Genomic DNA, 24,734 nt, shown 5'->3' on the forward strand with positions numbered 1-24,734 from the left:
AACTGAACAGAGAAAGAGAGGAGGAGATGGAGAAACTGAAGAGAGAAAGAGAGGAAGAGATGGAGAAACTGAAGAGAGAAAGAGAGCAAGAGATGGAGAAACTGAAGAGAGAAAGAGAGGAAGAGATGGAGAAACTGAACAGAGAAAGAGAGCAAGAGATGGAGAAACTGAAGAGAGAAAGAGAGCAAGAGATGGAGAAACTGAAGAGAGAAAGAGAGGAGGAGATGGAGAAACTGAAGAGAGAAAGAGAGCAGGAGGTGGAGAAACTGAACAGAGAAAGAGAGCAAGAGATGGAGAAACTGAAGAGAGAAAGAGAGGAGGAGATGGAGAAACTGAACAGAGAAAGAGAGCAAGAGATGGAGAAACTGAACAGAGAAAGAGAGCAAGAGATGGAGAAACTGAAGAGAGAAAGAGAGCAAGAGATGGAGAAACTGAAGAGAGAAAGAGAGCAAGAGATGGAGAAACTGAACAGAGAAAGAGAGCAAGAGATGGAGAAACTGAAGAGAGAAAGAGAGCAAGAGATGGAGAAACTGAAGAGAGAAAGAGAGCAAGAGGTGGAGAAACTGAACAGAGAAAGAGAGGAGGAGATGGAGAAACTGAAGAGAGAAAGAGAGCAGGAGGTGGAGAAACTGAAGAGAGAAAGAGAGGAAGAGATGAAGAAACTGAACAGAGAAAGAGAGCAGGAGGTGGAGAAACTGAACAGAGAAAGAGAGCAAGAGATGGAGAAACTGAAGAGAGAAAGAGAGCAAGAGGTGGAGAAACTGAACAGAGAAAGAGAGCAGGAGGTGGAGAGAATGAACAGAGAAAGAGAAGAAGAGATGAAGAAACATGAAGAGGAGAAAGAGAGAATGAACAGAGAAAGAGAGGAAGAGATGAAGAAACTGAACAGAGAAAGAGAGCAGGAGGTGGAGAAACTGAACAGAGAAAGAGAGGAAGAGATGGAGAAACTGAACAGAGAAAGAGAGCAAGAGATGGAGAAACTGAACAGAGAAAGAGAGCAGGAGGTGGAGAAACTGAACAGAGAAAGAGAGGAAGAGATGAAGAAACTGAACAGAGAAGAGAGCAAGAGATGGAGAAACTGAAGAGAGAAAGAGAGCAAGAGATGGAGAAACTGAAGAGAGAAAGAGAGCAAGAGATGGAGAAACTGAAGAGAGAAAGAGAGCAAGAGGTGGAGAGAATGAACAGAGAAAGAGAAGAAGAGATGAAGAAACATGAAGAGGAGAAAAGAGAGAATGAACAGAGAAAGAGAGGAAGAGATGAAGAAACTGAACAGAGAAAGAGAGCAGGAGGTGGAGAAACTGAACAGAGAAAGAGAGGAAGAGATGGAGAAACTGAAGAGAGAAAGAGAGCAAGAGGTGGAGAAACTGAACAGAGAAAGAGAGCAAGAGATGGAGAAACTGAACAGAGAAAGAGAGGAGGAGGTGGAGAGAATGAACAGAGAAAGAGAAGAAGAGATGAAGAAACATGAAGAGGAGAAAGAGAGAATGAACAGAGAAAGAGAGGAAGAGATGAAGAAACACGAAGAGGAGAAAGAGAGAGTGAAAAGAGAAAGAGAGGAAGAGATGAAGAAACACGAAGAAGAGAAAGAGAGAATGAACAGAGAAAGAGAAGAAGAGATGAAGAAACACGAAGAAGAGAAAGAGAGAATGAACAGAGAAAGAGAAGAAGAGATGAAGAAACACGAAGAGGAGAAAGAGAGAATGAACAGAGAAAGAGAGGAAGAGATGAAGAAACACGAAGAAGAGAAAGAGAGAATGAACAGAGAAAGAGAAGAAGAGATGAAGAAACACGAAGAAGAGAAAGAGAGAAATGAACAGAGAAAGAGAGGAAGAGATGAAGAAACACGAAGAAGAGAAAGAGAGAATGAACAGAGAAAGAGAAGAAGAGATGAAGAAACACGAAGAAGAGAAAGAGAGAATGAACAGAGAACGAGAAGAAGAGGTGAAGAAACACGAAGAGGAGAAAGAGAGAATGAACAGAGAAAGAGAGGAAGAGATGAAGAAACATGAAAAAGAGAAAGAGAGCATGAAGATGATGATGGAGGAAGAACGACAGAATCAGGATAAAGAGAGAAAGAAAAGAGAAGAGGAACTGAGAGAAAGAGAAGAACGATCTAAAAGAGAAATGAAGGAACAGGAGGAGCACATGAGAGATGAGATGAAAAGTGTGAAAGAGGAGTATAAAAATGAAATAAAGGAAATGAAGAAAGAAATTGAGATTATAAAGAAAGAAAAAGAAAATCTTCAGATCAGGTATGACACAGAAACAGACAGAATGATGAACAGAATAGAGAAAGAACGACAGAATCATGAATCAGAGAAAAGGAGAAGAGAAAAAGAGTTTAATGACAGAGATGAGAGATATAAAAGAGAAATGAAGGAACAAGAGCAGATGAGAGACGAGATGAAAAGAGAAAGAGAGATGATTAAAGATGAAATGAGTCAAGAAAAAGAGACTGTGAAGAAAGAAAAAGAAAAACTACAGATAGAAATAGACAGACTGATGAACAGAATAGAGAATGAACGACAGAACCATGAATCAGAGAGAAAGAGAACAGAAGAAGAGTTTAATGAGAGACAAGAGAGATATAAAACACTAATAACAGAGAAAGAGAGAGAGATGAAAGAGGAGATGAAGAGAGAACGAGAGGAATGGGAGAAACAGAAACAAGAGGAGAAGAGAAGAAGAGGATGAGAGAAGACGAGTGCAGTGGAGAGAGGAACATGAGAGAGAGAGAGAGAAGATGATGATGAAGATCTGCTCTGAAACTGATCCTTCACTGAAGGTGAGTCTTCAAGACTTTCATGTTTGTTCTGTCAGTAATCACACTTTTAATATTAATATTATCACACAAAAATCAACAATTAAAGTTATTTTTACTGAATGATGTGTTCAACTTCAAAAGGTCTCAGCTTACAGGAAACTGGAGACAGAATACAGGAAGTGGTGCTGGAGTCTGCGCTGTGCCATGATGGAAACTGAGAACAAACTACACAACATGATAGAGAATGAAGTGATTCATGAGATTGAAGAAACTGATCTTCACAGAGAACTGAAGAAGACAAGAGAAGAAGTGGAGAAATCAGTGTCTGAATTCTTTGAGAAACACAGATATAAATATATACTGATTCAGTGGAAAACATCATTTGAAATCAAAATCAGAGATCTTCAGGAAAACATTGTGAGAGAAACACAGAGAAGATTAAATGAGGTTCTTCAGCAGCGAGACCTGAAGAAAGAGATTGATGCTCAGAGAATACGTCATGAAAACACTCTCTATGAAAAGAGCAAAGAACTCGCCTTAAAACTCAGAGACAGAACAAATGATGAAGAAACACTGAAGAAAGAGTTTGATGTGTTCTGGGAACAGAGTGTGAAGAAGATCATCAGAGACACTCCTCTAATCAGAGACATTGATATAATGAGAGACGTGAGAGAAATACTCAGTGACAGCTATAAAAGTGTGTCTGTAGATCACTGGAGAGAGAAAATATCACTGCTCTCTGTGCAGAGTTATTCAGAATATGTGAGGGTTAAGAGATCCAGTGAATTTACAGGAGCTTATAAAAATGCCATCAGATTAGCTTTTGGTTATATTCTGTCTCCAGAGGATGAATCTCAGATCAGATCATTAGTCACAGATGTTGTTCAGCAGACAGACAGAATGATTCAGACATTTAACATCTCAAAGAAGGGCTACAACATCAGCTGCATTCAACAAATCACAGATTACATCAAGACAAGAGTAACACAACATGAGGAAGAACAAGTGAAATATGTGTTCAAGAATGAATTCTTCATGGATTTGGTTCTGTCCATCTGTGAGAGAGAAAACAAGAAGATCACTGACCAACACACACTGTTCAGAGAAGACAATGATCCTCTTCTCTATTTGAAGAAGAAGAGAGAGGAATACTATAGTGTTTTCCAGAAATACTGTCGCAGAGCCGCATCAGCTGCTATGTTTGGAGAGATCCTCTGTCAGAAACTGAAAGAGCCGATTGAACAGAGCGTCTACAAGAAGACTGCCAGAGATTTAGCTGATGAAATGAGATCAAACTGTGAATCACTGAATGGAGACAGATCACATCTGGAGAAATACATCCTGAAGAGACTGGCAGAAGAGGAGGATTTCAACAAATACATGAACTACATTCATCATCCCAGAGATTACTTCAAGAGTTTCATCAGAGATGAAGTCAGTCGGTACATCACTGATCAGTTCAGTCTCAGTGTTTTACCCAAGATGAAGAGGAACATTATACTCCTGGAGCAGAAGATCATGAGAGCAGCTCGTCAATCTACTGACCGTGTTCAAGAGAACAGAGGAGATTTTGGTTTGTGGTTGAAGAGTTTCACACAGCAGATCTCAGATGATCTGATCTTCTCTGAGAAACACCTCAGTGGAGTCAAACATGATGATGTTGATGATATCAATCTCCTAGAAGATGTGATAAAGAGAGAACTTCCTGTTATAATGTCTGAGATCAGCAGGAGATTAAACACAGAGTCATTTCCTCTGAAGCTGGATTATAAATTCAGACCAGATGATCTTCTGATAGACCTCTTCTGTCAGTGCTGTTGGGTTCAGTGTCCGTTCTGTGGAGCCACCTGCACCTGCAGCATAGAAGACCATCCTGGAGATCATAGTGCTCCCTTCCACAGAGTGAGAGGAATTAATGGACATTTCTACAGTGGAACAACAAACTTGTGTATTAACATCTGCACATCAGATGTAGCAAGTGATCAATGTTTTTATCCCGATGGATCAGATGATAGAGTCCTCTATAGAGAGTACAGAAGAGCAGGAGGAGATTATGAGAAGTGGAGCATCACTCCTGATCTCTCTGAACTGATCTACTGGAAGTGGTTTGTGTGCAGATTCCAGAGAGATCTGGAGAAACACTACAGGAAAACATTTGAGAGGAGTGGAGAGATACCAGAGGAATGGAGAAGATTCACAAAACATGAAGCCCTTGAGAGTTTGGAGAAATACTTTTAAAATATATAAACTTATAAAGCAAAACAACACTCTTTAAGACAGTTACAAAACAATATAAATATGCTGTTCCAAGGGGAAAAAAATGTAGTTCCTTCAATCTGTTTTATGTAAGAAATTATAGCTAGTAATGTATTTATAATAAATCAGATTTTATTCACTATATCTGGCAAACCTCAACATCATTTTGTGAAGTAATGGAGAGTCTGCGCTGTAGTAGATTTCACATACAAATATTAACAACAAATAAACACTGTTCAGCTAATTATAAATAACATTTGAATGATTTAACATTACAGCTTATTTAGAATTTAATCGCACCATGTCTAATAATCTTCAAATAAATCCTGTAATCTTATCTGGCTGGTATTACATTGTGTTTTCCAGGAATAATTTCCGATCTGAAGTGTTTCTATATTATATTATACAGTAATGTTTGCATCACACGATCAGTTGTGTGTCTGTTGATTGTGTGATCATCTGTTCACATTTTCTTAATAAAGGCTTCTCCAACATTCAGCCCAAATACAATACAATACATTTGAATTCATTTACTAGAAGACAAAAAATAAATAATAAACAGTAAATAATAACTCTGCATGCTGGGCTCACCGAGGGACTATCATAGGAGTATTTACTTTAAAACAATGCTTCAGAGTCTTTTAGCCCTAATTAAACTTGTTTGAGAGAAATCAAAATAATCTAGAATAAAAAAAAAATTACAATAATGCACTTAGTGAACCAGGAAACTGGTGATTTATGTGACGCACTGATTAGGGAAGAAAGTCTTCTACTTTTACTTCCAGGAGATAACATGATCATATCAAGCACAGAAACACAAGTAAACCGTCAGCTTCTGGTCTGAGCAAACATGAGCTGCTGAGATCTTTCATTGTCCACACGCCTGAGGAACCGATACAGAAGAAACAGAGCATTTCATGCTACATTAAATACACTGTTGAGTGTTCAAACAAATGATTTTCTAGCAGATCATGTGTGTGAGAACCAGATTAAAGCACATGTTGATGCAGTAGTTCAGTCTGGTCTGGGTCTCATCTCATTTACAAACCATCAAGTCATAAGTCACGATGGAGTCCGATCATTATACTCTGAACCTCTCCACACAAAGATCATCTTCTGTCCTCCAGAAACAGTCTTTATCTCACATCTGAACTGAAATGAAAAGACACATTAGAGCAGTATTTATAATGTTTGTGATTGTTTAATTTATGAGACAATTTATGTCATGTCAAGTCAAATCAGAAGATCATGCTCATCATCATTTCTGTGTTTTATACAGTATGAAAACAGATGACTGTAGTATTTACTCCATCGTCAGAATCACAGAAGATCTCATGATTCAGATTCACACAGTTACATGATGATCACACGACATATTCTTATATTATATTATTATTGACAAGTGTTTTATTGGAATAAACATCTTAACATTTATGGAAAAAGGTCATTTAACAGGGAAAATGTTAAGAAGATTATCTTCTATTATTTATCATATGCAAATGTACTTTTTATTTTTTAAAGCACATATATCTAAGTATGAAATGTTTTAAATAGTATTGCACACTGTAAATTAGTTTGTTTGCTTGGTAGTGTTATAAGACACAAGTTGCCAGATCAGGGTGCTGACCCACCAAAGACTGTCCGATTAGAGACGAAATGAAGATGCACTTTTCTGGGAATAACCCATTTATTGTCACCACTCAACAGATGGTTTGGTCGTGGTTGTGGTTTTTCTACAAAAATATAAACCAAAGACATAAACATAAATATACATAATATACATGATAATAGTAAAAATAAATTATAACAAACTGGCAATAACACAGCACAGTAAATTAAACTTGATAATTAAACATCAATATGAACATTATTAGCAAAAGAAATGTAGAATACAAGGCAGGCTGTAATTCTTATATTATAAGCAGCGCACATTTGTAACTTGACACCCTATTAGAGCCGGGACGCTTATGAAGCGCCACTCAGTCTGAGCTACGAGAGCGCATGCGCTTAGAAAGTTATATTTTAACAGTATACTCGTTAGATATAAAGAAATGCAGCGAACCCTGTTTCAAACGGGAACTTAACTTGTACTGATAACAACATATGTTACTCTAGCACTCACCAGATATGTATATAAGCATACAAACAACGGGTTACAATGTTTACAATGTTACACGCGAATTATAAATGCACGCATACACATAGACATCGTTACCTCACGGACATATTAACTTGTATACAGACGTGAATAAATCTCTCATCGACTATATAATAAGCTATTCAAACTTACTTTTGCATTCACACACAACACTTTGTCCAAAAGGCGATCTTTAAACAGTCCAGAAACAATGATAATGAAGAAACTTAAGGCTTCGACCTGTATCCCCCTGCACTGATCTTCAGTCACTGTGAGGGCGGGGGGAATCACGTGGTCAAGGTTTCTGGACGCTAATTCGCTCAGGTGAAGTGGTCTGTGTATATACATGTCTCAACATGTAGAAGGAGAGATTTAAATACAGTTAGAAAAATAGAAACCCATAGCCTTTTTTACAGCCGCCCCCAGATTTCCATAAGGAAATATGTACTTATACGAAAAGGCTTATTTTATTGGTTGGATTTACAATTACTTTAATCAGGAATGGCAGGTAATTGTATAAGGCGTGCGACCGGTCTAGTGTAAGCCCTATCTCCCACTTGAACTTTGGCTGTCCTCACTCTGGTGTCAGCTCCAGGGTATACTTCTGACACCTTCCCTACGGGCCAGAGAGCTCTGGGTAGTTGCGGGTCAATGATCAGCACCGCAGTGCCAACCTGGATGTCTGGAGTATCCCTTTGCCATTTTTGACGACCTTGAAGACCAGGGAGGTAGAATTTGACATAATGTCTCCAAAATTGGTCCGCAAGAATTTGGCTGTGGCGCCATCGACGCCGACTGATCAGTTCCGACTGTGGGTATACTGTCAGGGGGAGTGATGCATCCGGCCGCCCCATTAGAAAGCAATTTGGAGTAATAGGGTCAGGATCTGAAGCATTACATGATGTATATCCCAGTGGTTTGGAATTCAAAATTCCCTCAATCTCTACCAGCACGGTTTGAAGAACCTCAAAGGTTACTGATTGAGTTCCTAGAGTAACCATCAGTGCGTTTTTCAAAGAGCGAATTTCTCGCTCCCAACAGCCTCCAAAGTGTGGTGAATTTGGTGGATTGAATTGGAATTTGATCTGCTGTTTGGCCAATTGTCTCTGCAGATCTGGGCCAAGAGCTGTAAAGGCTTCCCTTAGCTCTCTCTCACCTCCTCTGAAGTTCGTGCCTTGGTCTGAAAGAAGTTCATGGGGTTTTCCCCGTCTAGCTGTGAACCGCCTGAGAGCCATAAGGAAGGAGTCAGTTTCCAGACTGTGGAGGATGTCGATGTAGACTGCTCTAGTGGTGAGGCATTTGAATATTATTCCCCATTTCTTCTCACTGCGCCGACCTGTTCTAATAGTGTAAGGACCGAAGCAGTCCACGCCAGTGGAGTAAAAGGCGGGCTTGAAAAGACGCAGTCTTGCTGGGGGAAGGTCCGCCATTTTAGGCACCTCTGGTTTGTTCCTCCATCTCTGACACTGCACACACTCTCGTTGCAAACGCTTGATAGCCTCTCTTCCACGCAGAACCCAGTACTTACGGCGGAGTTCAGCGAACACCCTCTCAGGTCCTGGATGACAGAGTTTAGAATCACAATTTTGGATGATAAGTTTCGTGATTGGGTGTCTTGGATCCAGTACAATAGGGTGCATGTTGTTGGGCTCCAGGTAGGGACTATGTCGTAAACGTCCACCGACTCGGATTAATTGGGATTCTCCATCAAGTTCTGGGGCTAATGCTCTTAGTCTGCTGTTGCACGCAAGTGGTTTACCAGTCCTCAGTTGCTCTAAGTCTGATGGAAAACATTCCTGCTGTGCTTGCTGCAGAACACTAATCTCAGCTCTTCTGTAGTCACTAGCTGTGGGATTACTATCAGTAGACCCTTGAAGAGCTATGGACTCGATTAGCTCCTCGAGAGTCTTAAACTGACTGAAATCAGAATATGTGAAACATACTAGAATGCAGGTACCAACCTTACGAAGCTCATTATTGTCTAGCTCCTTTGAAGTGGGGCATTCCGGCCACAGATTAGGTGGATTTTTCAGGAAGAGTGGTCCTTGGTACCAGTGACTTTCTGGGCCAAGCTCACAAAGACTCCTTCCCCGAGTGATGTCATCAGCTGGATTGTTTGCGGAGGGTACATATCTCCAGCTGTGTTTCTCTGTGAGATCCTGGATCTCTGCAACCCGAGTCCCCACAAATACTTTGAACCGGCAGGAATCGGATTGTAACCATGTGAGGACGGTGGTAGAGTCAGTCCACAAGATCGTTTGGCGTATGGGTAGGTTCAACTCGGTTTGGAGTACTTTGGCAAGTTGAGCTCCAGTCAGTGCAGCGCATAATTCCAGTCGTGGAACAGACTGTTGTTTTTTTGGTGCTACACGGGATCTGGCTGTTAGGAAAGCCACCTCTGTTTGCCCATGTTGGTCCTCTGTTCGAAGATATGCCACGGAGCCATATGCACGTTCAGAGGCATCACAGAAAACATGAATGTCTCTTAGGCTCGTTGCTGTGTCTTTGATGGGGCTACAGTAACACCGAGGAAGAACAATATTCTGTAGGGCCGGTAGCTCCTCCTCCCACTTAGTCCAGGTTTGTAACAGATCTGCAGGCAAGTGTGGATCATCCCAATCCCGTTTTTTTATCCCACAGATGTTGTACAATGATCTTGGCGCGAGTGGTATACGGGATGAGGTAACCTAACGGGTCGTACTGGCTGGCCAGAACTTTATATATGTTGCGCATGGTGGTCTCACAACTGTCCTTAGCACGGTATTTGTAGGAGAGTGTATCAGACTGATGGTTCCAGAGGAGCCCCAATGTTGATTCATGGATGTCCGTACAGCCTTGCGAAATCCAGAGTTCTGCACTGTCTGATATAGTGTCGTGGGGCAGGTGACTTATCGTTGAAGGGGCATTGCTGGACCACTGCCTCAACTCAAAGCCTCCATCTGCCAGCAGGGTCCTGATTCTGTCAACAAAGCATTTTGCCTCTTCTGCTGAAGTGAAGCTTTGTAAGCAGTTATCTACATAAAAGGATTTCAGCACAGAATTACGGACATCATCTCCTGGCTGGCTATGATCAATGGCATGTTTCTGGAGTGCAAAAACGGCGCAGCAGGGGCTGCAAGTGGTGCCGAAAGGAAGGACTTGCCATTCGTACACACTGGGTAGTTCTTGTGCATTTAGGTCTCTCCAGAGGAAGCGCAATAGTGGTTTGTCTTCTGGGAGCAGCCTAACTTGGTGGAACATCCCCTTGATGTCACTGCTGACTGCCACGGAATGTTCCCTGAATCTGAGTAGCACCGCAAGTAGAGATGGCCCCAACACTGGTCCTGGGAGCAGAAGCTCATTGAGGTTTTGTCCATGATATTGGAACGAGCAGTTGAAAACTATCCTGTTTTTCCCATTGTGCTGCACCATGTGGTGTGGGATGTATCAGGAGCCAAATGTGTCTGTTACAGCATCTTGAGGTAAATTGTTAACATATCCTGCTTGTACCAGTTTTGCAATCTCTTTGGTATAAGTGGCTGCTTGCTGGGAATTTTTGGCTAGTCTCCTTTCAGTGGCCCTCAGCTGCGACAAGACGGCTTCTTTTGGTGCTTTCAGTTCAGGCATGTTCTTGACACGCAGGAGAGGGGTTGCATATCGTTTGACGCCCTCCACTTCAACCCTTACTGTCTTCCTTTCAAGAAGCTCCACTGCCTCTTGGTCCTGTTTGGATCTGAGACACATCTTTTCGTTACGCCAGGGTAGTAAGTCCATCTGCCATAATTTCTCTACTTGCCTGTAGAGATCAGCTTCCGGGAATGAGACTGCAGTAAAGAGACAGTGTTGTTCAGTCATGTCCTTCCGTAAGTGTTGGATCGGACCCTGTAATGTCCAGCCAAGTCGTGTCTTTATGGCAGCTGGTCCCCCTGGTGGTCCTAGCCTAACTGGTTCTACAGGAGTGATTAGATGGAGATAATCTGAACCAATGAGCAACACAGGACAGACCGCTTCAAAGTCATGCAGTGGAAGTCCCTTAAGGTGCTGATATCTCTCCCTCAGAGTCTTCACTGGGTGTGAATGTTCTGCTAAGCTTAACTGTTGAGCAGTGAAAGCACCTTTGATGTAATACCTTTTAGTCGGCTGAGCAATTGGTGAGATCACAAATGAGACTGCTGCTCCTCTGAGCACTTGTAGCTCCTGCCTGATTGTTCTGAGTGGGAGATCTTCAGGGTGACCTTTGAGGCCTAACTGCTGTGCTGCACTGTGAAGGAGGATAGTTCTTTCCGATCCATCATCCTGGATTGCGTATGCGTTCAACCTTTTCTTGCCATTTCTGAGAATCACTTTGCTGATTTTAAGTAGAACCTTCCTGCTGGTAGGCGGTTTATGAATCAGGAGAATCTCATTCATGGTATTGAATAGACAGCTGTTGGTATCAGCAGTTTCATCCTTATCAAACTTTGGATTCTCTGGCTTACCAACACTGATGTCATGCAGAACCATAATGTGTCGACTGCTGCACTGTCTGCAGCGCATCTTCAGGTTACATTCTGCAGACTTGTGAGTTCTGCCACAACGCCAGCATCTATTATTGTCTTTGACCCAGCTTTGTTTTTGCTCCTTAGTAAGCCGTTTGAAGTTGCTGCAGTTGTTAAGGGAGTGCTTACTGTTGTCACAGTAGGGGCAGTAGGGCCTGAGAACTGGTAGATGGTGGAGTAGATAGTGTAGACTCAGAATTCACCTTCTCAGTACCCAGAAAAATTGTGGTGCCTTTAGTGGCTGGCTTAGAGTCTCTGAAAGTCTCTCGTGTTCGTGTTGAGGGTCCTTTGCGTTGATTGCTTACGAACCTTGTAGTGTCCTCTTGAACTTCAATTTCGAACTCCAGCCATTCTGCAAGATCCAGAAGAGTAGGGATGGGTACACGATGTGGATGTGCAAACCTCCGAAACCCTGATCTCAGGTCGTGGGGAAGCTTTCCAAGCAGCCGAGACACATGAGAACCACATTGTAACTCGTGAGCGCCCTTCCTGCCTAACTGCTCTAGCATGCCAACTAGTGAACGGACTTTAAGAGCGAAAAGACGAAATGCCTTCTGATCTCCACTAGCTATGCTTGGGCCATCCATTAACTCGGCAATGCGCTGGAGAGCCAGTTGATGTGGCTGGCCATACTGTTGGTCTAAAGCGGCCATTGTTCTTGTGTAAGGATGTTGAGAATGACAGTATGAGTCAGCAATTAGTAAAGCCTCCTCTAACTTCAGATGGTCCATCAGTATCTGAAATTTGAATCTTTCTGTTGTATTAGCTGGGAGGACATTCTCCAGAGCAATTTTCAGCCGCGAGAACTCTCTTGGGTTGGGATGTATGAAGTCAGGGATCGTAGGAGTTGGACCTCGATACATCAGTTCTTGCTCAGGCGGAGGTGATGGAGTAAGTGAGCGGCATTGTATTTGTGGATGCCTGGCAGTGTCTTGAGAGTCCTTATATGGAGAATTAAATGGGTCCTCTCCATGGGAATATTGCACGTCGGATCTCTGACCCGTTTGTGGCATATAATTGTAGGAGGCACTCTGTTTTGTAAGGGGGGCGGATACGCATACGCATACGCAATCCAGGATGATGGATCGGAAAGAACTATCCTCCTTCACAGTGCAGCACAGCAGTTAGGCCTCAAAGGTCACCCTGAAGATCTCCCACTCAGAACAATCAGGCAGGAGCTACAAGTGCTCAGAGGAGCAGCAGTCTCATTTGTAACTTGACACCCTATTAGAGCCGGGACGCTTATGAAGCGCCACTCAGTCTGAGCTACGAGAGCGCATGCGCTTAGAAAGTTATATTTTAACAGTATACTTGTTAGATATAAAGAAATGCAGCGAACCCTGTTTCAAACGGGAACTTAACTTGTACTGATAACAACATATGTTACTCTAGCACTCACCAGATATGTATATAAGCATACAAACAACGGGTTACAATGTTTACAATGTTACACGCGAATTATAAATGCACGCATACACATAGACATCGTTACCTCACGGACATATTAACTTGTATACAGACGTGAATAAATCTCTCATCGACTATATAATAAGCTATTCAAACTTACTTTTGCATTCACACACAACACTTTGTCCAAAAGGCGATCTTTAAACAGTCCAGAAACAATGATAATGAAGAAACTTAAGGCTTCGACCTGTATCCCCCTGCACTGATCTTCAGTCACTGTGAGGGCGGGGGGAATCACGTGGTCAAGGTTTCTGGACGCTAATTCGCTCAGGTGAAGTGGTCTGTGTATATACATGTCTCAACATGTAGAAGGAGAGATTTAAATACAGTTAGAAAAATAGAAACCCATAGCCTTTTTTACACACACTCAATTGGATATGTTAAATATGCTGTATGTAAATATCTAGATTATAAGTATATAAGTTAGTAAAACAATACACACATAGACTATATGTTTTGGTGTTTTCCCCACGTAAATGTTTACAAACGATGAAACATTAGGCCCGTTGTGAACGAAGAGTTTTACAATATGTGCGAGTTATGAATATTACCTTTGAAAACAATCATTTTAGCAGATAATGGCATAGAGTTTATCAGTAGGAAGTGTTTCATTTCACTGAATCTGATCACAATATGACAGAGCCATGAAGAAAGGCAAATCTGTAATGTTTTATGAAAACTAAAAAGCAGCAAATATGCATAAAACGCGTTGTTGCGGGAGATAATGTCTCATCTTTACTTTCACTTTCGCTTCCACGTGATGTAGTCCTCTGAGCTGCTGTGACGTCACCTGACCTCAGACTCCTGCGTCTTCTTCTGCACAGACGATGGTAATAAAGCTGTGTTAGTCTTTGACTCAGGCACGTGCACAGGTAGGGCTCAACCTGTGCAGAGCACATGCCCTTTTTGCCCTTACACTCCGAAGTGCCCTTTTTTTGGTGGTGTTTTTTTTTTTTTTTTTTTTTTTTAATGCTATTGGTCACCATTTACGTCTGTCTGTCTGTTTTACAAATATTTAGCAAATGAAAGTTCTTAAAACGAGCTTGTGTAAATCTAATTTGATCCTCAAGCTGTCAGTAAGCTGATAACTCCGCCCCCTCTATATTCATTGAATCAACTGAAGTTCCACAGCAGCCGCACAGTAGACACCAGCTGAGCTGAACAGTTTTGCGAAGGGTAAATAAATATCTTGTTGTTTGAATAAGTACTACTAAACACTATGTCTATAAAGGCTCATATTTTATTTATTGGATGTCTGTCTGACTGGCTGAGACATGTGGGACGTCGCCTGAGAGAGAGGGCTAGCATTTGCCATCTAGTCATAGCCAATACATAGCCAACACTTAAATAGCCTGGGCATAGCATTTCATCTTTTATAAAATGCGATTTTGGCCAAATGCATATTACCACAGGAAAAACTGAGCGCTCCGTCTATATAGCTAAAAAAACTAGTTTGTAACCTGTGGATGAAAATGTAACGTGATCCCGGCAGCGGCAGGCGCCGTCCCCGTTTTAATGACGGACAACAAAAAAAATAAAAATAACATTTGCACCCATTCGCTGGTCAAAAACTATATATTGATAACAACAACATATAATTTGTTTTTACCATCGGAAAATCATAACAGGTGCGCCCCCTCGCTGTTTCGTACTGGAACTTACACAAAGCAGCGAGTGATCCTCGTCACCTAGATAACTATATTTCTAAGAAATTTCTTCTTTGATTTATGATTGCTGATACACTTAATTTTTTAACATTTAGGATAATCATGTTATGGTATACTCTCCGTATACTCTCTGTATAAAAAGTAGTAAAACATGGTTACAGTTAGGGATGGGCATGATTAATCGACGATCGATAATTGATCGTTAAGATTTTCCTCGATCATGTTAATTTGTTATCGATTAATCTAAAGCATTTTTTTAATCTAATGCAGGTTGCGTTGCGTAGTGCGAGTCTTCAAGCAATTAAATGAATTTCACTGTGTGGCAGCAATTAAATATTTTACCACCATGGGGCAATATTTGACACCCTACTCGGTTATCTGTGATCTTCCGTTTTGATTTCAAAGAATAATCATGAAGATGTCACGGCGAAGTGTGGCGTGGGACCATTTTGATTTAAAAAGCGAACTAGTTAACTGCAAACATTGCGATGCCGTGTTTAAGTACAACACGGCCACGACTCAAATGATGTACCTATGCATCCCGGCAAATTTTCATGAGGCTTTAACCCTTTCGAGTCGATTAACGCATATATGCGTTTTGAGTCATTTTCTCCTGATAACCCCTGATAAATTACACTCTGTTTTAATCGTACAGATAAGAGCAATACATCAATCGAATCTGTAAAGGGTCTAGTTTTTTTTGGATACAGACATAATAACAAAAAACCTTTGTGCACTTATAAAATAAAGATAACAAACAAGGTGTGCTGTCTACAGTCTTTGTCTCCGCTGATCGTCATGTACAAACACGTCATTAAAATGAACCGTAACTCCGTGAATACTCAACGAAGAGACATGAGAGAGATATCTATAGAAAGCCTGGAATATCTACTTTTAAACTAAACAAGTGCTTCCGAAAAACAAATATTCTGAGATAAAGTAATCCATATGAAAACAACGCAATGTCTGTTTTTCATATCTTCCTTCATTATATTTAATGTGACCACGCCCCCGCGCTGAACGCGCTATTCAGATTCAAACTGAAGCGCGCGGCTTGAATACGCCCACACAGAAGAAAAGGCAGCGACACTGTTCTTCAAGTTTTTATTTTATTTTACTGTTTGCTTCGCGATGAGAGGACTAAGACATAATTCACCCCAAAAAGATGTGATGTGGTTGATGATTTGAGAAATGGATTTCCTCAGAAAAAAGAATGAAGCACTTTATTCAGACTCAAAACGCATATATGCGTTAATCGACTCGAAAGGGTTAAGAACGCCTGCTAGCAGCTGCAGGTTCCGCTGCTTTAGAGCACTGCATATGCACGCGGATATATGTTCGGTTTGCCTGAACGTAGTTTAACTGTCTGCCACAAGTTGATCTTGTAATAAAGGTCTCACCGAGGAAAAACACGCTGTATTTTTGTATTCATTGCATTTTTTTATTATAAAAATTAAATAATTAATTATATTATAAAAATATTAATGATTAATCGATAGTCGATCGTTAATTCTCCCGACGATCGACTAAGAAAATTTAATCGAATGCCCATCCCTAGTTACAGTAATGTAGTAGTAACTAAAAAAAATTACAGAAGATCACTGTGAAATCTTTATATTTTATCATGCAGAATGTAATTCATGATTCATTCCAAGGCTTCGTTTATTTGATCCAAAATACAGCAAAAACATTAATATAGTGTAATATTTTTACAATTTTAAATAACTGTTTTCTATTTGAATATATTTTAAAATGTAATTTATTTTTGTGATCAAAGCTGAATTTTCAGCATCATTACTGCAGTTAGTACTCTTCAGTGTCACGTGATCCTTCAGAAATGATTTTCACTGCAACTGTACTTTTCACACTATTTTTATTTATATTTTCATTGCTGGCTTATTTTAGGGAAAGTGTAGTGAATAAGAGACCTTCAAGAGACCAACATCCCTGGTCCACCACAGTATCAAATTTTTGCCAGGTAGGCGGAAACATGTTGGATATGTTATAGTAACGGTATGGCTATAGTTTCTTATAATCTGGAATTGAGTTGTACCGTAGTGTTGGACATAATTACTTAAATTATATTTCAAAAAAGTTAGTCCAAAATACTTGACTCATTGCTCACCTTCCCCTCAATGTCATTCATAAAAATGTTAACCAAATAATACAAATTAGCTTATAAAACCAAACAGAATAGCTAAAAAAGAGAATATATATAATTGATATAAAAAAAGGGAGGGGGTGCCCTTTTTCAGTTTCAGCACATGCCCCTCAAAAGGTCTGTGCACGGCCCTGCTTTGACTTGAGCTGTAGCTGGATGTGAAATCAGTGAGATCTGCTGCTTGCAGACGGATAAAGAGTCTTCATGAATGAAAGCGTCACGTCATCAGTTTGAACGGAGATTTGGCGCCATCTGCTGAACATCAGACACCAACAAGACTGAGAAACTTCAGTAAAACACTCTGCATCAAATGAGAAACATCATCTGTGATCCAGTCACACAAACAAGCTTTATTCACTGAATACATCCCAAAACAGACTGCTTTTATCAGTGTGAGTAAATCAAGTCTGCTTTATTTCTATAGCGCTTTATACAATACAGAGAAGAGTCACTGTAATTAACAAACTATAAAGTAACAATGATAAGCTGCGTCCGAAAACTCTTGGATGTCAAAGGCCATTATTGAAAGCAAGTTTTTTGAACTTACTACTCGACCGTTAGAAAAGTACGTTCTACATAGTATGAATGTGGGTAGTATGATTGGAATTCGGACGTACTACATCCGCCATGTTGACATTGTCACGTGACATACGTCGTCACAACAGCGCGTAAATTTAAAGAGCCCAATCTACTGAGCGAACATCGGTGATGTTTTTAGTTTATCTTACCGCTTTCGTCTGCGTTTTTATGTCGTTTGAATTAACAATTCAAAGCAGGCGTTTGTCAGCTGTTCGCAGATCATGCCTTCGTTTACAGCTTGTAAATCCTTTACTAAAATAAATTTAGCTTTTAATTTTCTACCTCAGAATAACATTAATTTTATTTATTAAATTAATTAATAAACTTGAATGAAAGCTTAGACAAATACACACACGCACATATATACACATAAATACACACAAATACATTATAGAAATATACACAGAAACACACATACACACATCACAATATATACATAAATACATACATAATATATACATTATAGACAATATACACACATATATAAATATATATAGTTAGATATAGATATATCAGCAAAAAAAAGTGTAACCTATTGAAATTTTATTCTAAAAAACAAAAACTAGATATTTACAGACTTTGAACAGCATCATACAGACTGCTGTCACTGGCCTTTGACATCCAAGAGCTGCATAACATTGTGCACAGAATGAGCAGGTCAGGTCTGTCATGGGGATTTTGAGGAGGCTGATTGCCTTCTCCACCACAGATGACCTGGAGGCAGTGGAAGCAGCTTTTCTTCTGGTAGCTGGAACAATAGATTGCTGTCACATACAAACTGAACCTCCAGCAAGTGAAGCCTAATGTTATTTCAACAGGAAGTGGTTTCATTCTGTTCAGCTGCAGGTCACCACCATGGTAAGTACCTTGATATCTTTGTTGAGTATCCCGGGTCTGTGTATGATGCCAGGGTGCTGAAGAACTCTGGAGGCCTATCCACCTGCAGGAAAACACATCCTGGGAGATGGTGTGTGTGTCCTTGTTTGAGTGCACACATCTGCCTCATCACTCCATACAGAGAGCCTTCAAGATGATGAAGACCAGCTGTGCTCCATCTTCTTCTTCAAGGCCCTGGAAGTGAGTTCTGCTTTGTGCAGATGTTGTTGCATGCTGTGCAGTGCTCTACAACCTCCGTCTTCTGAATGAGGACATTGCTGATCCAGAAGTTGTGGAGGATCATGACGATGATACACTGGAACCCCAAAACACAGAAGTCAGCACAAAAGAGCATGTGCGGGACAAACGGACCACAGCTGTGTCACAGCAGACGACCGTGTGCAGCTCTTCAAGAGCAGATTACCTGTAGGACAGTCGAACAGGTTAAGACTCTGTGAATCCGTTCATGTTCTCATAGTGCTATTGTTTAAGCTTGTGTACGTTGTGAAGGTCATTTTAAGACTGTCAAATAAAGATATACATATATTAGTTATTTAAGAAATATAAATACTATAAAATCACATAAATATGTATAAATACACATGTAAGTATTTAAATTTAAACGTGTGTGTATTTATATATACACATAAATATATTACACTCATAACAGGGAATTCATATTACAGTTGAAAATGAAAATTTTACAATTTGAAAATCTAGAAACATATCACATAACATATCATACCAACATATTTACAACAAGTTTAATTTTATGATATGTATTATTTTATCCCTGGGGTATATTTTAGAATTCCACTTTTTTTCACTCATTTTTGATAAAAAATTCCCTTTTGCTGTTGCTTTAAGCTCTATTATACTACTTTATGAAAATGTTAATATGGTTTTGTCTGAAGCTTTGTGCTCTTATCCATGTAGAAATGAAAAATAAATAAATAAATACATAAAGAGAATAATTTGTATGGGTATTTCTCTAAAGTGTGGCACCCATTCTCAAGACAACATTCTTCAGATGTTAAAAAAACAACAACTGAAAACTGCTACAAAATCAGTGCACACAACTGCTTCAAAAGTTATTTGCTATTAAGTATTTTGCAACTGACAAAATAGCAACTGGAAATACCTGGAAATTCATATTATAATAAAAAAACAGCATAAATCAGTGATGATCCTAACATAAATACATGTAAAGAGTGTGTGTAGTTAAGATTAATTTTAATTTATATACTTACTGAATTATGCTTTCCAGTGAATAGGGTTTCATCAGTGGATGAGAACATGATTGTGTTCATTAGTCTCTGTAACACCAGAACAGGATTCACACATTACAGATGATTTATGATCAAACAGAGGCACCTGTTAACAATAGTTTGATTTGTAAGTTATCCAACATTTTCTTTTAATCAAAATATCAACACTAGTAAAATGTAAATTAACTCGTTTCAATTACTTAAAATTTTGTAACTTTATATCATTAAATTACTTAACGAGCCGTCTGTAGAAAGCAGCTTTAACACACTTGAGGCACAGCCTCTGATCGATAATGATTATTAAACATTTTTAAACTCAATTTACAAAATAGTCTCATCAGTTTACAATGTGTAAAACTTTAACAAATCAGTCGTTTACTTGGATTATGTTAAACACGTACACTTTAACCACAATGAACAGCGTTTATCCATAAGGTACTTACACTTCAAAACAGCAGCGTCACGATTTGCCGTTATTTTCGAATATGAGTATGACGAGCCCTCTCCCGGTGCCTCATGGGATAGAGAAGTGTCCATCCTATGCATACTACGGAATTCGGCCGGAAGTAGTAGGCCATCCGGTTACATCTCGCCTACTGTTTTTCGAATACTGAGAATTCGGACATACTACTTGCTTCGCATACTGTTTTTCGCCTACTATATAGTATGGAAGTATGCGAATTCGGACGCAGCTATAGTGTTTCCTTCAAAATGTGAATATGATAATGACCTTTATGTCATGCAGAGCTGTGCTGTAAGATGTAACTAATGCTAGAAATGTAGTTTTTAAGAGTAAAACAGCTGTGAAATCACCACGAGTAAATAATAATAATAAGAATAAACAGCGCTCTCTTCCTCCCTCAGTAGTACCCATGGCTGAAGTGCCCTTGATCAAGGCACCAGTTTTGCTGGCAGAGAATGAATGTGCATTTATAATAATAATCCAGTCTGCAATTCTTGTTCAGATCAATGCGAAAATTCACCCACATAAACCCGTTTTAAATTATATCTTCTTAAAAAATGGTTTAAAGGTTAAATTGTGAGATTTAGCATTTTATAATTTATTTAGTTTTTTTTTTTTGTAAAAAAATCTCAATGGTAAATGAATTGCTATATCATGGTCTACAACATGAAATAATAAAAATGTCTGCTAAATGAATAAATGTGAATGAAAAGAAAAATGAAAGACGGCAATGTGGCATCATTGTGCAGCAGTATGCATCACGACGTGCACAGGTAGGGCTCAACCTGTGCAGAGCACATGCCCTTACACTCCGAAGTGCCCTTTTTTGGGTGATGTTTTTTTTAATCAATGCTATTGGTCACCCTTTACGTCTGTCTGTCTGTTTTACAAATATTTAGCAAATGAAAGTGCTTAAAACGAGCTTGTGTAAATCTTATTCGATCCTCAAGCTGTCAGTAAGCTGATAACTCCGCCCCCTCTATATTCATTGAATCAACTGAAGTTCCACAGCAGCCGCACAGTAGACAACAGCTGAGCTGAACAGTTTTGCGAAGGGTAAATAAATATCTTGTTGTTTGTGCATTTTTTCTTATTTTATAAATGATCTGCCAATAGAGTAAGAAAAATACGGCAGTGGCTATTTACACTAAGTGAAATTAACATAGTTTCTTAGCGATAGATCTTATTTACAGTAGGCTAAGTGCTAGTAGCTCTAGATGCTATTTACAGAAAAAAAAATGTACAGTGAAAATCGTTTTTTTTTTTTTTTTCAAGTTTGGTCAAATAGGTGTCCAGGTACAGAAACCGAACAATTAAATGTAAAATAGCACTGGATAGTCTTTAGTGTAAAAATGAAATATACAAGCAAACCAAAATATATTCAGACACATTATATATTCACATTTAGCAGTTTTAGTACAGACAGGCTATTCTAATAATAAAAGCCAGGAAAAACCAAGCAAAGTTACATACTGAGTATCAGTCGGTGAGAAATGTAACGTTTTAAGTGTAACGTCCTCGTTTCCTGCCAGTAATTTTTAAGGACTGTGTTGAGAACATCGTTAACATCGTAATCACAAAAACAGTTCACAGTCAAATTGTTTCATACCTTAAGCAGATCCTTCAGCAAAGTAAGTGAAGAGCGAGGAGCACAATGACATTCACCCACAATGAGTTTTGAAGCTCGGGGTACCAAACTAAGAGGCAGGGCGGATTTACGTAGATATCTATATATGGAGTGTATGCATTGAAGTAAACGAACACGCCCTTTGTGTCGGTCTCAAAGAAAGTGGAAAAAGTGCTGCTGTGTGAATGAAAACGCAAGTAAAACAAACCATAATCAGTTTAAATTGAAGGATACTGGGCTGAAATAATGTACCTTACAACTTACCAAATATCCAGTGGTCCATGGATATTGACATGCAGCCAGAAATCATGTTTTCTTACGTTTTCTTTCTTGTGTATTACTTTGACGCTGGGGAAATTAATAAAGCAGGTTTGCATGTGAATGCATTTTGTAAATACAAAACTAAATCCGAGAGATCACTTATGCCAATCGCAATATTATTTCTTGTTTTAGATGTGTTTTGTGTTCTGTAGTAGCATTCGCGCTGAAAACCAATGCTGCCTCTCAGTGGGCGGAGCCACGGCCGCTTCTGCTGACGGTGACGTCATGGGTTACCCTCTTCATACTGCGACACATTCATGAGCTGCTGTCAGAATCAAGACATTCACCGATTGACCCTAAAGACTGTCAAACTGTTGAATACTACTGTAAAAAGAAAGAAGAAGAAGAAAGATATCACAGTCGTATGAGAATATGAGATATTATTTAAGGAAAATATAATTAGGCTATATTTTAAGAATGACATAATATATATATATATATATATATATATATATATATATATATATATATATATAAGACAGATAGATAGATAGATAGATAGATAGATAGATAGATAGATAGATAGATAGATAGATAGATAGATATAGATAAATACATCTTCTCTGAGGTAAAACGGCACCACTTTCATAATTACTATATGTTCTGAGCATGACATCATCTAACTAGGAGGCTGAATACAAATATTTGGACTTTACATTTAAAAATTAGCTAAATAGGTATTTATGTTATTTTATTCTGTCTTTTTCATTTTAAGTTTAAAAGGCCTATCCTTAGATTTTTCTATAAATATAGAAAAATGCTTTGTTCAGATTGGACAGATTTTACCCCACTTATATAGAGCAACACATTTAATGTTATGTCATTGTCACTAAAAACTAGACACAACTGTTAGTAATGTTTGTGCTTTTATTTTATGTCAGTTACTGCGTTTCACCAAGGCAGAGGTGTCTATATATTAAAAAGCAGGTATATATCTTGCAGTTTAGTACAGTATCACATGCGTGTTAATGCAGCACTGAATCATATTTGTGTAGGAATTGTTCAGCTCTTCAACAATAGTTGTCTGACTACCCAAGGCTCTCCTTCACTCTCATGTCACTATCTAATGTTTTTTATTCATTTATTCCAGTTAATTATCATCATGCCATCTCAAAAGTATGACCAGGAGTACTCATATTAATATTTTGATGCAAGATCCACACACTCTGTACAAACATTGATTACATACTGCGTTCCATATTTACAGCTTATATCTACTGTTTTTCTCCTTCAGAGTATGATTGTTGTTTCACAGTAGTTTGTCACATGTAGGAAACACAGACTGCTGTGCAGCAAGCATCTGTTTATTCAAGTCATACCAACCTGATTCTTCATTAGTTTCTTTTTCCTCTCCTCTCTGTTCTTTCACCTGATTTTAATTTGAATTACTGTATAACAAGACATCCCTTAAACCCTGCTGCTGGAGACATTGACCCTCGTCTCATTCATGATGACACACATCACATGAAGCAAGAAGATCACCAGGATGAACAACCTAACAACAATAAGCTTAAACAATATAAACGATCGAATGAATTGATGTAAATGACAGGATTATCATGAATGATTCAATTGATGAATGATGAACAAAACAAACACACATTTTGATTGTAAGGCATTACATTTGAGGACAAAAGAGTTGAGAAGCTCAGAATGAACACAGACTCTCTTCATGTCAAAGATCACAGTGACGTTTGAGTAAATAACAACGTGAGTCGATTCACACTGAGATTGATTCAGTGAATCAGGAGCATCGGATCATATGAACAGCAGCTTCAGGATCCCTGAGAGAAACAGACTCAGATTCAGCAGATTGATTCGTTCAGCATTTGATTCGTTCATTCATTCTGTGTAAATCATACCCATGATCTCAGTGTTGTTCAGGAATCACTCACCTGTTTTCTGAATCATCTGCGTCACGCTGAGAGATGAACCTCTGAAAGCATCTGAAAACAGATTGAATCTGATTATTACATATTAATCACATCCAGCACAGACTCTGAGTTCGTTCAGACTGATAGATTCAGTAATCTGAAGACGAAGGGAAATGTGATTCATGAAGAAATACAGAGTGAGATTTAACGACTGAAACGATTCTTTAAGATTGATCACGACTCACCTCAAGATCCTTTTACGCTTCAACAAACAGATCAAGAAGATGACGAGAAGAACAATGATGAAAACAGCCAAAAGCCACCAGAAGTGATCTACCGTATACAAGAGATAGAAAATACAATCAGACGATCGACTGAACGAACAAATAAACAAACGAACCAATGAAATCAGTTGATATATGATGAAAACAATATCAGAAAGCACATCCACAGATGACACGCTCTTCATGTTTTACCTGAATGATGGAGATCTGGACTCACTTCATTCAGAAGATCTTTCAAAAACACACAATGAGTCAATATGAGAGAAAAGAGTGAGTGTGAATCAGATCTGTGAATAATCAGACGTTTATCAGCTGAAACTCACCTGAGTTTGGAGTCACTGCAGTTTCATTCCTCACTGAAAAACAGATTCACAATCATCATGATTCACTTGAAGATTCACACTAGATTCAGTTCAACACAGAGTTTACTGAAGTGTTTCTCTCACCTCTGAAGATGGTCACATGACTGAAAT

General features: G+C 39.1%; 1 long non-coding RNA gene across 1 annotated transcript; it reads right to left on the reverse strand.

Annotated features, from left to right (window-relative positions):
• Positions 1-6,685: 6,685 nt before the first annotated feature.
• On the reverse strand, positions 6,686-7,679 carry LOC113067508 (uncharacterized). Its single transcript, XR_003279387.1, has 2 exons — positions 7,311-7,679; positions 6,686-6,753 (listed from the first exon to the last, which is right to left on the reverse strand). It is a non-coding gene; the product is annotated as an uncharacterized LOC113067508 (long non-coding RNA).
• Between the last annotated feature and the right edge of the window lie 17,055 nt (positions 7,680-24,734).

Source organism: Carassius auratus, linkage group LG28B (assembly GCF_003368295.1).
Source record: "Carassius auratus strain Wakin linkage group LG28B, ASM336829v1, whole genome shotgun sequence".
Taxonomy (NCBI): Eukaryota; Metazoa; Chordata; class Actinopteri; order Cypriniformes; family Cyprinidae; genus Carassius; species Carassius auratus.